This window comes from Rutidosis leptorrhynchoides, chromosome 6 (assembly GCF_046630445.1).
Source record: "Rutidosis leptorrhynchoides isolate AG116_Rl617_1_P2 chromosome 6, CSIRO_AGI_Rlap_v1, whole genome shotgun sequence".
Lineage (NCBI taxonomy): Eukaryota > Viridiplantae > Streptophyta > Magnoliopsida > Asterales > Asteraceae > Rutidosis > Rutidosis leptorrhynchoides.
The window spans coordinates 53223981-53238628 of record NC_092338.1 but is presented as its reverse complement, the minus strand read 5'-3'; positions in this window follow the sequence as shown (position 1 = coordinate 53238628).

Here is a 14648-nt window from a genome sequence, read left to right as displayed (position 1 = left end):
ATAACCTAGTTTTACTCCTGACGAATTTCTGAAATATTTTGGTTTGATTGATTAAAGATATTTATACCTTAAGAATAAACGGTAAATTTCGCAGTGATGTAATAAATTTTTGTATGATATCAATAATTTCGGTCGCAAAACCTAATTTTATTGAATACCAATTTAATACTTTATAGCGAACGAATTAGCGTTTATTATCAAAAGGTTAAAAGCATTAAAATAAAAATAAAAACTCTACATACTTATCTATACGATAGAATTCTCAGTGACCTATTTTAGTCCACTCATAAGATAGTCGGATAAATTGGTTTTCCATAGCTACATAGGCGTAACCTCGAGCATTCAACGATTTTTCTTTGAAACATATGAACGGTCCTTCTCTGCATAAAGTAACGAATTCGGTATTTGAATATGTTTGATTATTTAAACATTTACCTTCGTGTGACCATTTTCTGCATTTGTGACATCTTTCAAGGTGTCGTGCTCTTCTTTTCGTTGCGGATTTTGATTTTCCTTTACCAAAATGTAACTTATTATGATCTTTTCTGAGTTCTTTCCTTACTTTGTCACACCTGCTTCTTATTACTGACACCAGGTCACTCGGTCATGTGTCATTATTACGTTTAGTAATCAAAGCGTGTAGTATTAGACCATGGTTCAGATCAAAGGAATTCTTCATCTCGTAAAACCTAAAAAAATAAAAATTCAGAATGGGGGAAGAAGACTAGTTCTTTAGGGTCTGCTAGGGAAAGACCATTCGGATTCCATTCTCGAGAACTACACGAAAACAGAATATCTAACTCTAACAGAAATACATATTACCCTAAAAAGATTTGAACCTCCCCACACTTAGTTAGATGTGGTGTTGAATTTGTGATTAACGTTATTTTCAATTGGATCATCAACAACTTGTATATCTCTGACTTTTGCTTCAATCCATTTGTTGATTTCCTCCGTAACTTTCACAAATTCAACTAACATTGCCTTTTCTTTTGGTGATAAATTGGATACTAATCGGTTACATAACTTAAAGTTTCCTTTAATCTTAGCATCGTGAATCCGTTTATAAAGTTTCTTCGTTGAACTGTTAAAAACGGGTTCATCTAATTTCGTATCATCAATGGGGTTCTTTGTGATCGGATCATCATTAAGTGTTTCTTCATCTTCCCCACACTTATGCTTTTTTATTGGTTTGACAGTTTTGGTTGGTGGAGATCTAAACTTTCGGTTCACAAAGGTGATCGATTTATCACCATCCCTAAGTGTCATTCTACCTTCTCTTACATCAATGAATGCCTCGGTGGTTTCTAAAAATGGGCGACCTAAAATTAGAGGAATATCAAGGTTTTCCTCCATATTAATAACTATGAAGTTTGCAACAAAAGTCAAACTTCCCACGTTAACAAGTAAATTATTTGCTATTCCAACCGGGTGCTTAATGGTTAGGTCAAATGATTGAACACCTATTTTGGTTGGTTTTAATTTACCCATACCTAATCTTTTGTATAAGAAAAGAGGCATAATATTTGCACTTGCTCCTAAATCTGCGAGTCCATTATATATAGCACCATCATTAAGCAAGCAAGAAATGATAAATTCGCCCGGGTCTCCTGCTTTAGTAAGTCGAGTTGGTTTGTAAACCTTTTTCGGGTGTTCTTTTCTTGGTTCTTTCACTTCTATTTGAACTTCTTGTTGACATTTTTCTTCGTTTCTTGGAATGGGAGGTTTGTATAAGAATTCTTCTTCATCACTCCAATTTGAATCATCCCTATTTTCCAATTTTGATTTTTCATATGTTGTTGATAACATATTTATGTTTTCATTTTGAAGGTTTTTTTGGGTGGTGAAATTATGATTGACTTCATTGTCAACTTCCATCGGACCATGTATGTAATGTTTAACTCTGTGACCATTAACTTTAAATTCAATTCCATTTGAATTTATTAACTCTATTGTTCCGTATGGAAAAACTCTTTTGACTATAAATGGTCCAGACCATCTTGATTTCAATTTTCCAGGAAATAGCTTGAATCGTGAATTGAAAAGAAGAACTCTGTCTCCTTCTTTAAATTCTTTTGAACTTCTGATTCTTTTATCATGCCATTTCTTCGTTCTTTCCTTATAGATTAAGGAATTTTCATATGCCTCAAGTCTTAATTCTTCTAATTCGTTTAGTTGACTTAATCGTAGACGTCCGGCTTCATGTAAATCAAGATTACATGTCTTCAAAGCCCAAAATGCTTTGTGTTCAATTTCTACTGGAATATGACATGCTTTTCCGTAAACGAGTCTAAAAGGTGTGGTTCCAATTGGAGTTTTGTAGGCTGTTCTAAAAGCCCAGAGTGCATCCTACAATTTCATGGACCATTCCTTCGGATTTGATCCTACGGTTTTCTCTAGAATACGTTTTAAAGCTCGGTTGGTATTTTCAACTTGTCCACTTGTTTGTGGATGATAAGCGGTTGAGATTTTATGAGTTACTCCATATCTTTTGAGAACTTTCTCAAGTTGATTGTTACAAAAATGAGTACCCCGATCACTTATTAAAGCTTTCGGTGTTCCGAACCTTGCAAAAAGACATTTTAAAAAGTTGACTACAACTCGTGCATCATTAGTCGGGAGAGCTTGTGCTTCCGCCCATTTAGATACATAATCAATGGCAACGAGAATGTAGAGATTATTATGAGATTTTGGAAATGGACCCATAAAGTCAATACCCCAAATGTCAAATACTTCACATACTTGAATGACATTTTGTAGCATTTCATCACGTTGACTTATTTTTCCGGCCCTTTGACAAGCATCACAGGATTTGAAAAGAAGGTGTGCGTCTTTGAAAATTGTAGGCCAACAGAATCCAGCATCGTAAACTTTTCTTGCTGTAAGTTGAGGCCCATAATGCCCTCCTGTTGGTCCTGTGTGACAATGGTTTAAGATTTGACTGGCTTTATCTTCGAATACACATCGGCGTATTATTCCATCGGGACAACTTTTAAATAAATGTGGATCTTCCCAGAAATAGTGTTTTATATCACTAAAGAATTTCTTTCGTTTTTGGTACGACAATCCTTTTTCAAGGAATCCACATACTAAGTAGTTTGCATAGTCTGCAAACCATGGAATTTCATTATAATCTATCTTCAATAGATATTCATCAGGAAAATTGTCTTGTATGGCCGATTCATTTAGAACTTCTAATTCGGATTTTCAAGACGAGAAAGATGATCAGCGGCGAGATTTTCTGCCCCCTTTTTATCTCGGATTTCAATATCGAACTCTTATAAGAGTAAGATCCAACGGATTAATCGTGGCTTGGCATCTTGTTTTGAAAATAGGTATCTAAGAGCAGAATGGTCAGTATAGACCACCGTTTTTACTAGAATGAGATATGAACGAAATTTGTCAAAAGCAAAGACAATAGCAAGGAGTTCTTTTTCAGTAGTTGTGTAATTCATTTGTGCTCCTTGTAACGTCTTACTAGCATAATAAATAGGTTAAAATCGTTTTTCAATCCTTTGTCCTAAAACGACTCCCATTGCAAAATTACTTGCATCGCACATTAGTTCAAACGGTAGATTCCAATTTGGAGTTATCATGATCGGCGCATTAGTGAGTTTTTCTTTAAGGATATTAAAAGATTTTATGCATTCATCTGAAAAGATGAATGGAGCATCCTTTTCTAGGAGTTTATTCATAGGAGTGGCAATTTTAGAACAATCTTTTATGAAACGTCGGTAAAAACCGGCATGCCCTAGAAAACTCCTAACTCCTCTAACATTGGTGGGATGTGAAAGTTTAGCAGTTACATCTACTTTAGCTCTATCCACTTCAATTCCTTCCTTTGAAATTTTATGACCAAGAACGATGCCTTCTTTAACCATGAAATGACATTTCTCCCAATTAAGTACTAGATTTGATTGTTCGCATCTAATAAGCATTCGTTCAAGATTAACTAGACATGATTCAAAAGTATCACCGAAGACTGAAAAGTCATCCATGAAAACTTTCATGCATTCTTCTATCATGTCATGAAAAATCGCCATCATGCACCTTTGAAAGGTTGCAGGGGCGTTGCAAAGTCCAAATGGCATGCGTTTGTAAGCAAAAGTACCATAAGGGCACATAAACGTGGTTTTCTCTTGGTCCTCGGGTGCTATTGGAATTTGAAAATATCCGGAAAAACCATCAAGAAAACAATAATAACTATTTTCGGCTAATCTTTCTAACATTTGATCAATAAAAGGTAAGGGAAAGTGATCTTTTCTGGTGGCGTCATTTAATTTTCTATAATCAATACAAACACACCATCCTGTTACAGTCCTAGTAGGAATGAGCTCATTTTTTTCATTTGTGATGACAGTCATGCCACCCTTCTTAGGTACGCATTGAACTGGGCTTACCCATGGACTATCAGAGATTGGATAAATTAAACCTGCATCTAGCAGTTTAATAATTTCTTTCTTAACAACATCTTGCATATTAGGATTTAGTCTTCTTTGGCGTTGCACATACGTTTTATGACCTTCTTCCATAAGGATTTTATGTGTACAATACGAAGGACTTATTCCTTTAATATCATGAATTTTCCATGCAATAGCTGGTTTATGAGCTTTTAGCACAGAAATGAGTTGAGATTTTTCATTTTCAGTAAGAGAAGACGACATTATTACAGGTAATTCAGATTCACCATGTAAATAAGCATATTCCAAATGGTTTGGAAGTGGCTTTAATTCTAATGTCGGTGGTTCTTCTATCGATGATTTATATCGATATCTTTCTTCTTCTTTTAGCATTTGAATTTCTTCTTTTGTTGGTTCATATCCATTAGCCATAAGTGTAGCTAACATTTCAGTTTCATCAATTAGTTCAGTTCCTTCTCCTAAAGAACATTCTCTTGTTCCTTGTAATTCTGGAAATGCTTCTAATAATTCTGCATGTGAATCTATAGTTTGAATATAATAGCATGTATCATCTGCAGATTGTGGTTGTTGCATGGCTCTATCAACAGAAAAGGTAACACTCTCGTCCTCTATACTTAGGGTCAGTTTCTTACCGAACACATCTATTATTGCTTTGGCCGTGTTTAAGAATGGTCTTCCTAATATGAGAGGAACTCGAGAATCTTCTTCCATGTCCAGAATAACAAAATTTACTGGAAATACTAAAGTACCAACTTTAACTAGCATGTTCTCCATTATCCCTCTAGGATATTTTACTGATCGATCGGCTAGTTGTATGCTTATTCGTGTTGGTTTCAATTCTCCAAGGTCTAGTTTAGCGTATAGTGAATATGGCATTAAATTTATACTAGCACCTAAATCTGCCAATGCTTCTATTGAACTAAGACTACCCAGAAAATATGGAATTGTGAAACTTCCTGGATCTGATAATTTTTCTGGTATCTTATTCAATAGTACTGCAGAGCAATTAGCATTCATAGTAACAGCCGAGAGTTCTTCCATTTTCTTTCTATTTGTGATTAGATCTTTCAAGAATTTAGCATATCTAGGCATTCCTGAAATCACATCAATGAAAGGAAAATTGACATTTATTTGTTTAAACATATCTAAGAATTTGGATTGCTTGGCTTCAAGTCTCTCTTTTCTCATTTTACTCGAGTAAGGAAGTGGTGGTTGGTATGGTTTAACATAAGGTTTAGCCTTAATTGTGTTATCTTCATTAACCTTTTCAACTACCGGTTCTGTTTCCTTATCTTGCTCAGATTGTGGTTCTTGTGGAGTAGGAATAGCTTCATCAGAAATTGCAGGCATTTCAGGTGGTTTAAGTGTAATACCACTTCTTGTGGTAATGGCTTTAGCTGTTTCATTCCGGGGGTTAGCATTTGTATCACTAGGTAGACTTTCCGATTTTCTTTCACCTATCAACCTTGCTAGGTTACTTACTTATTGTTCCAAATTTTGAATAGAAGCTTGTTGATTTCTAAATGCTTGAGCATTTTGTTCATTGGTTTGTTTCTGAGATGTGAAAAATTGAGTTTGAGATTCAACTTGCTTCGACATCATATCTTCTAAATTTGGCTTTTTATCATCGGTTTGTGGTGGTTTGTTTTGAAAAATAGGTCTTTGCTGATTGTAAGTATTGTTGGATACTTGTTGATTGCTGGGACTTTGTTGGTTATTGTATGGAACATTTCGGTTATAATTCTGATTTTGATTGTAGATTGGTCTTGGCGGTTGATAATTTTTCTGATAATTATTTCTAGGCCTTTGGTTTATGTATGAAACATTCTCTCTTTGTTCCATTGTTAGTTCAATACTGAGACAATCTTTTGTCAAATGTGGTCCTCCACACTGCTCACAACTAATTCGTATTGAGTGAATATCTTTAGTCATCTTTTCCATTCGTCTCTCAATAGCATCTATCTTTGCAGAAATGGAATCAAAGTCATGGCTAGAATCGGCTCTAGCTGCTTTAGATGACCTAATGATATCTTTTTCTTGGTGCCACTCATGTGAGTGGGAAGCAGTGTTATCAATAATTTTGTAAGCGTCAGTTGCGGTTTTCTTCATAATGGAACCACCAGCTGCTATATCTATATCTTTTCTTGTAGTGATGTCGCATCCTTGGTAGAATATTTGTACTATTTGACAGGTGTCTAAACCATGTTGCAGACATCCTCTTAACAATTTTCCAAATCTTGTCCACGCTTCATATAGAGTTTCATTTAGCTTTTGCGTGAACGTAACAATATCTCCTTGAAGTCTTACGGCTTTAGATGCCGGAAAGAATTGTTTAAGAAATTTTTCAACTAAAACGTTCCATGTATCAATCGCCCTTTCAGGTAACGATTCCAACCAATCTTTGGCTTCTCCCTTTAAAGTCCAGGGAAATAACATGAGATATATTTGTTCATCCTCAACTTCTCGGATTTTAAATAAAGTACAGATCCTATTAAAGGTACGAAGATGTTCATTTGGATCTTCCTTCGGCGCACCACTAAATTGGCATTGATTAGTTACCATGTGTAGGATTTTTCCTTTGATTTCATAATCTGGCGCATTAATGTCAGGTTGAGTAATTGCGTGACCTTGGCCAGTGCGTTTAGCTCTCATTCGGTCTTCCATACTTAGAGGTTCCAGATTTTCCATGATTGAATTTGTTGAATCTGAATCACTAGAGGATTCTGATTTAATGGGTTGTTCCTCGACAATCTCTGTTTGAATGATTGGTGGTTCCAGAGGAAAGATTAGTGGTTCAGGATCTCTGAATTGTCCCTGAATATCCTCCGGATTCTCAATTGTGAGGTCGGGTTCAAAAAATGGATTATCGGAAATTTGAATTGGAGTACTTGGTCGACTGGATGACGATTCTAAAGAAAAATCAACGGCGACAATATTGGCTAGATGTCTTGATCTGGTTACAGGTGGTGAGCGTATAAAAGGTGGTGAACGTTTTGCTCGGTGCATTCACTGAATATCGTATTAGTTATAAAATATAAAAATTATATAAGTTATCAAATTAATAGACTTTTCTGCTTTTGCCCACGTTTCGAATAGCCAATAGATGCAGCAAGGAGCCAGAAACCTTCAAATCGGAAGCTCACAACTTAGCCACTAACAAATCCAACTATTACTACGAAGCATAAAATTTGGATGTCTATTAATTTAACCACTTAAAATAATTTTTTCGTTGAAGTTTAAAGAAATTTTAGAGAAGAAATAGAAAATTCTATGTCCTAAAAACTAGAGCGGCGAAAAATAAGAAAGAAAAAGTGCGCGTCGAAAAACGTCGAAAAATAAAAGGTCGAAAAATAATAAAAAGAACGTAGCGCGTCGAAACTTAAAAGTCTAAAAACTAAGAATTAAAAGTTGCGTCTAAAAATATTAAAGCTTAAAAGGAATTCTATATTCAAAACTGTATAAACTTAAAAAGTACTAAAATATTAAAACGGTGTCGCAAAATTCTAAAGTACCTAAATCTTAGTCTTAAAGAAAAAGCACTTAAGGGATTTTACGGCAAAGCCTAAAAATCTAGAAATAAAAATAACTATGGCAAAAACTATGACTTAAAACTAAATACGAACGAAAAATACAGATATTACGCTAAAACAAATAAAAAGATACAAAATATATATAAAAAAAACTTAAAATTGTAAAAAGTACAATTTTTATAAAAATATTATATTTATATTATTTATTTTATAAAAGTATTAATTTTTATATATTAATAAAACTAATTAAACTAAATAATACAAATTAATTAAAAATTAAAACAAATTATTATTAAATAAAACCCTAATTAGGGTTTATAATAATAAATATAATAAATAATAAATACTCCGTAATTAGTACTGTTGGTCAGTCAAACCTGGCGTGTTAGATAAGGCCATGCGATCGCATGGATATCCCATTATAACTCCATGCGGTCGCATGGAATAGGGTTTTGGGCCAGACTTTGGGCTGCAACAGTGATCGGGCCGTATACTATTTTTTTTTTTTTTTTTCTGTTTTGTGATTTATATTTATACAAAATATATATAAAAAATTAAATAAAAACTTAATTTTTAAATAAAAATAAAAACTTTATAATTTTATAATTTTAACAAACTATTAAAAATATATAATTTTTTGTTTTTCTTTTCTTTTTACATTTTTGTATTTTTAATTTTTAAAACGTATATTTTTATAAAAAGAACTAAATAAAAATCTTTTTTATAGCGTTGCGCTTTCGGCGTTTTAGTTTTTCCCGGCAGCGGCGCAAAAAATACTTGATGTGCGTAGAGGTGTATACAAAATAGTAGTAATTTTTACAAGGAAATACTATTAAATACAATACAATTTTACACAAGTTATTTATTTATTTATAGAGTGGATATACCTAAACCTTGCTACAATACTTATAGGCAGTCTACCTAATCGTACAGTAGTGTAGTTTTTAGTAAGTCCGGTTCGTCCACAGGGAACTCGCCAAGTTTAACGCTATATTTTTTAAAACTATATTTGTAAATATATAAATATATAAGTAGTATTATTATTATAAAAGGGGTTTTTACCGTTTAATGACCGGTTTGTCGATTTTAAAACTTTAGTCGCAGTTAAAACCTAATGTAAAATATTAAAAATAAATATAACTTATTTTAAAGCGTAAAGTAAATGACAATAATTAAAGTGCGATAAATAAAATAACGGTAAATAAAATTGCGATAATTAAAAGCTACGATAATTAAAATGACAATAAATTGAAGTGGGATAATTAAAAGTGCAATTAAATATGAAATAAAGGAAATTAAATATGAAATAAAGGAATTATGCTTATTTAAACTTCCGTAATCATGATGTTTGACGTGTTGATTTTAGTTTATTACCATGGGTTAATTGTTCTTTGTCCTGGATTATTCAATATGTCCATACGAATTTGTCCATAATAGTCCATCAGTCATAAATATAAAGTGCGAGAGTCTTCGTCAAATTATCCTTATACCCGAAGTCAAATATTCCAACTAATTGGGGATTCGAATTGTAACAAGGTCTTAATACTTTGTTTAATGAATACACCAGGTTATCAACTGCGTGTAATCCAAGGTTTTATTACTTTGTTAACAATTACAACAATTACCCTTGAATGCAATCCACCCCTGTTTCAACTAGTCCATTAACTATTAATCCAGTTCCGTGTCAGGTAAAATGAACAATTATTGGTATTTATAGATATCCCGCCCACCGTACCCAGTCAAGCGTATGTGGTTATATATAAAGACGTCAAATTATAAGTCTATATATTAAATTAACGAGGTATCATTTAGTTAATATAAAGCCCATTAATAGCTCATAGTCTAATTTTCACAAGTGTCGTTCTTTTATCCAAACCCCAATTATGGTCCAAAGCCTAATTACCCAATTTTAATATTTACTCCAACATCACGATTACTTCGGCATTAAATAAGCATAATAATAACTTAGCTACGAGACATTAATTTAAAAAGGTTGAACATAACTTACAATGATTAATAATAGCGTAGCGTTACACGGACAGAATTTCGACTTACACCCTTACAACATTCGCTAACATACCCTTATTATTATTAAAATTAAAATTAAAATTAAAATTACAATTATAATTAATATATATATATATATATATATATATATATATATATATATATATATATATATATATATATATATATATATATATATATATATATATATATATATATTACGTTGATAGATAGGAAGAGAAAAAGATGTGTTTTTGATCAACCAAAACTGCGAATTTATAGGACCTGACCCTCAAAATGGGGCCATGCGATCGCATGGATTTTACTCTTCCAGGCCATGCGATCGCATGGCCAGCTGGGAGAGCTCACATGTCTTTGTTTGCATCTTGCCGACGGTTTATATATATATATATATATATATATATATATATATATATATATATATATACATACATATATATATATATAATATATAAATAATTTTAAGAATTATTTAAATATTATATTATATTTATGTGCATAGTTGACTCGTAATTTTTAGTCCGTGCGTCAAGCATTGAGAGTTGACTCTGGTCCCGGTTCCGGATTTTCGAACGTCCTTGCGTACAATTTAATATCTTGTACTTTGCGTTTTGCGTCTTGTACTCTTGTAATTTCGAGACTTTTCTCATCAATAATTTGAACCACTTTGATTGTACTTTGTACTTTTTAGCTTTTTGGTCGTTTGCATCTTCAATTCGTCGAATCTGTCTTTTGACTTCACCTTTTATTATTTAAACGAATATCACTTGTAAATAGAACAATTGCAACTAAAAGCTTGTCTTTCTTGAGGGATAATGCTATGAAATATATGTTCGTTTTTAGCATTATCAGGGCCATTTCCCTAATTTTTAGGTTACCAGACTTGAAGGGGCGATATTCGGTATAATAATCCAACCATACAATGTAGCTTTAAGTACTTATGTCTATTTCGTAAAACAGTTATAAAAGCAGCGCATGTATTCTCAGTCCCAAAAATATATATTGCAAAAGCATTTAAAAAGGGAGCAAATAAAACTCACCATACAATATTTTGTAGTAAAAATATTCGTACGACGGTACAGAACAATGCAGGGTTGGTCTCGGATTCACGAACCTATTTCAGTAATATATATATATTAAAACATATATTTGTAATCAAACAAATATATATATTATTATTATTAGTGATTTTATTAATAACTTAATTAGATATATTTATTTTCATATAGATAACTAACATTTATTACAAAAATATTAATATGGTTAGGATTTATGTCATAAATATATTTTTATATAGAAAAAATCTTCATTTGATATATTAATAATACTAATAATAATAATGATAAAAATAATACTAATTATGATAATAATTATGATAATTCTAATAATAATAATAATGATAATTTTTAATATTAATGATAAAGATAGTACTAATAATAATAATGTTTGTAATGATGATACTAGTAACGTTTAATGATAATACTAACAATTATGATATAAATTTTATTAATAATAACAATAATAATAATGATAATAATAATAATAATAATAATAATAATAGTAATAATAATAATAATACTAATAATAATAATAATAATAATAACTTGATACTAATACTAATATTAATGATAATAATAATAGTTTGTGTTATTTCCGTAATAACAATACTAATAATAAATAAATGATAAATAATAATAAATGTATACCCTTAAAAGCTTTTAGTAAAAAGAAGTGCTCTAGATGGGACTCGAACCGAAGACCTCTCGGATAACGCAAACACCCTCAACCCATTACTCCATTTCGGATTTTCTAATTTTAATTACACTTAATTTATATTTAACCCAATTTCCTTTTATTTTGGCCCAACAAAATTTCTAGTCTCGGCCCAATCATCATACTATATATACGGCCCAACAATCATAACAGATCACGGCCCACAGCTTCTCTTGATACTTTTTTAAAAAAAAAATTCCAGTGGCCTGGGTTCGAACCCGAAACCTATCGATTATCAAACACCCTTCCAACCACTTCTCCACTTGTTACTTTGTGATAATAATCATGTTTCTAACTTTTTAACACGTACTAAAACCGTTTATCATTCTCACCATACGTTCATCATTTTCATCAACTTTAGCATCTATTATCAAGTGGGAGTTATAATGGTCGGCCAAGAGTGAAAAGAAAACGCCGTTTTTCAATCAACTTGATCATTGTTTATTTGTTACCTTATTTTAATCATTATCATTAACAAAATCATCATCTTCTTTATATTCGTAATCTTCTTCTTCATTCATCATCATCACGTTAGTCACCATCATCAACATATCATCAAACCATCATCATCAAGCTTCATGATTATAATACCCATCTTCATCTTCATAAACGTATCATCATAATCTTATTATCATTATGAATCGTCTTTGATATATATATTTTTTATCACCACCGTGACATAATCATTCAATTTAACTGTTCCCTCATCATTCTCATACGTCATCTTGTTCAGTGAATTTGGGTTTAGCCGGAACTAAATAGTATTGTGCAGCAGCACTGATCGATTAAGAAGCAGAAATGACAAGTGCAGGAGGTGGTGGTTTCGTGATGTTTTCTTGGACATATACAGATACATAAGAGAAAATGAATAATAGGAGCGAATAGTGGTAGTTCTTGATGGAGGTGGTGGCGATATTAACAGCTGCAATGTACGGAATGATAATCAAAAAGAATGGTGGCGTTCGTTGTTCGGCAGTGGAGATGAACCAAAGAACAGATTGGTTGTGGTGATAATCTATAAAGATAGTGATGGCGGGTTTTGGTGATGGTGGTGGTTCAAAGCGGTGGTGGCATCCAGTGTAGGGTGGCGGCTGTGAGGATGATCGTATGGTGGCCGTTGGTAAGGAGAAAAGAGATGGCGGTTTAGAGATCAAGTAAAATTAGTGTGATGATTATCCTATTATGAATGTATGTGTAAACTTACATATGTTATATTTAGATAAAGGTAAAGAAACACAAACAAAAGTACAAAAAAGTATATATGATTGATAAATTTTAATCTTCACGGACTTAATTAGCTATAAGCCTGCCGACAGTTTACACGGGATACCATGTAGTACTTCGTTGCTAATTAGTGGCGGATAAAAGTGTCTAGAAAAATCCCAAAATTTTAAATTAACTATATTTATTTATTTTGGTCATTTTGGTATAAAATTCGATCATAAATTATTAAATAAAAATTACATTAATTATTTACTCCCAACCCCCAAGTAAGATACAAAAATTTTTAAAATTAAACAAATAGTTCCTAATTATATTTTTAATAAGTCTATAGTTTATGTAATTCATTTTCGGATCACCGTTTATTTTAAAATTATATAAGTTTGAATTTAACTTGCTTAGTATCATTCGGAACATCGAACGAGTATTACAATCATTTAATATTTATTTTTAATTTTTAATATACTTTTATTTATATATAGATATGTTTTAAATAATAAATATTATAATATCATATTTCATAACCACAACATTTAATATTTCAAATTATACTTCCAATTATTATTTATATATATACACATATATCTATTTACAAATAGTTGTTCGTGAATCGTCGGGAATAGTCAAAGGTCAAATTAATATATGAACATTGTTTTCAAAATTTTCTAGACTCAACATTACATACTTTGCTTATCGTATCGAAATCATATAAAGATTAAGTTTAAATTTAGTCGGAAATTCTTGGGTCGTCACAGTGGATTGCCTAATCATCCGCGCTAACTTAGCGAAAAGAACCCGCAATCTTTTATTAATGCGCCATATTATCCGCTATCTTAACTTTCAGCGGATATACCAAGTCCTTTAAATATACTTCGCGTAACTTCTGTTTTTAGCCTTTAGCAATTAAAATATATATATATACAATGCTATGTATATGATCAAGTCCCCCCAGTTTATTATGGTACATTTTGTACAAAAAATGTAGCATGATAAATTCTAAAAATAAAACTCGCAGTAATTCGTGACTGTGAACCACATTAAACCATTTCGCTATGTCTTTGTTACCGTTAGATTAAACAAAGTTACCGTTTGTATCCGTTGGCGAGAAATATTATCGTTAAATCACCATTATTGATGCTTAATTGCAATCGATTAACATTCTCAACCCTCCTATATATATGGCGGTATTAACAATCACAAAATTCTTACTCACCACTCAAAACACTTGCAATTAATCAAATTCTCAACCAATCTTCACAACCCTTACATCAGTCACAACTTCTTTACCACAAAAATGAAGATCGACGGAGTTGATAGCAAAGTAAACCCAAATACCCTGATTACAAAGCTATTAACAAGTCCAGAGTCAAAATCGACATCATCGTCTGGTAGGGAGAAGCAATCGATTCCAATCGTCAATTTAACAACAAAATCTATCACTCACCAAAACAGGCTCCGCCAAACGACCATATGAGGCGCCTCTATCATCGCAGAGCAAGAAATTAAAGCAGCGGGAAACTACTCTTTTTGATAATCCTGTGGTATCTGACTATGAGACTGAGCAACAAATGGGTAAGGCAAAAATATTATCCCTTTGTCATAACATTTGCACCTATCATGTTCCTTCGCCAATTCATAAAATTATGTTTATCGCAGGTGAGTCAATCGGTGACCC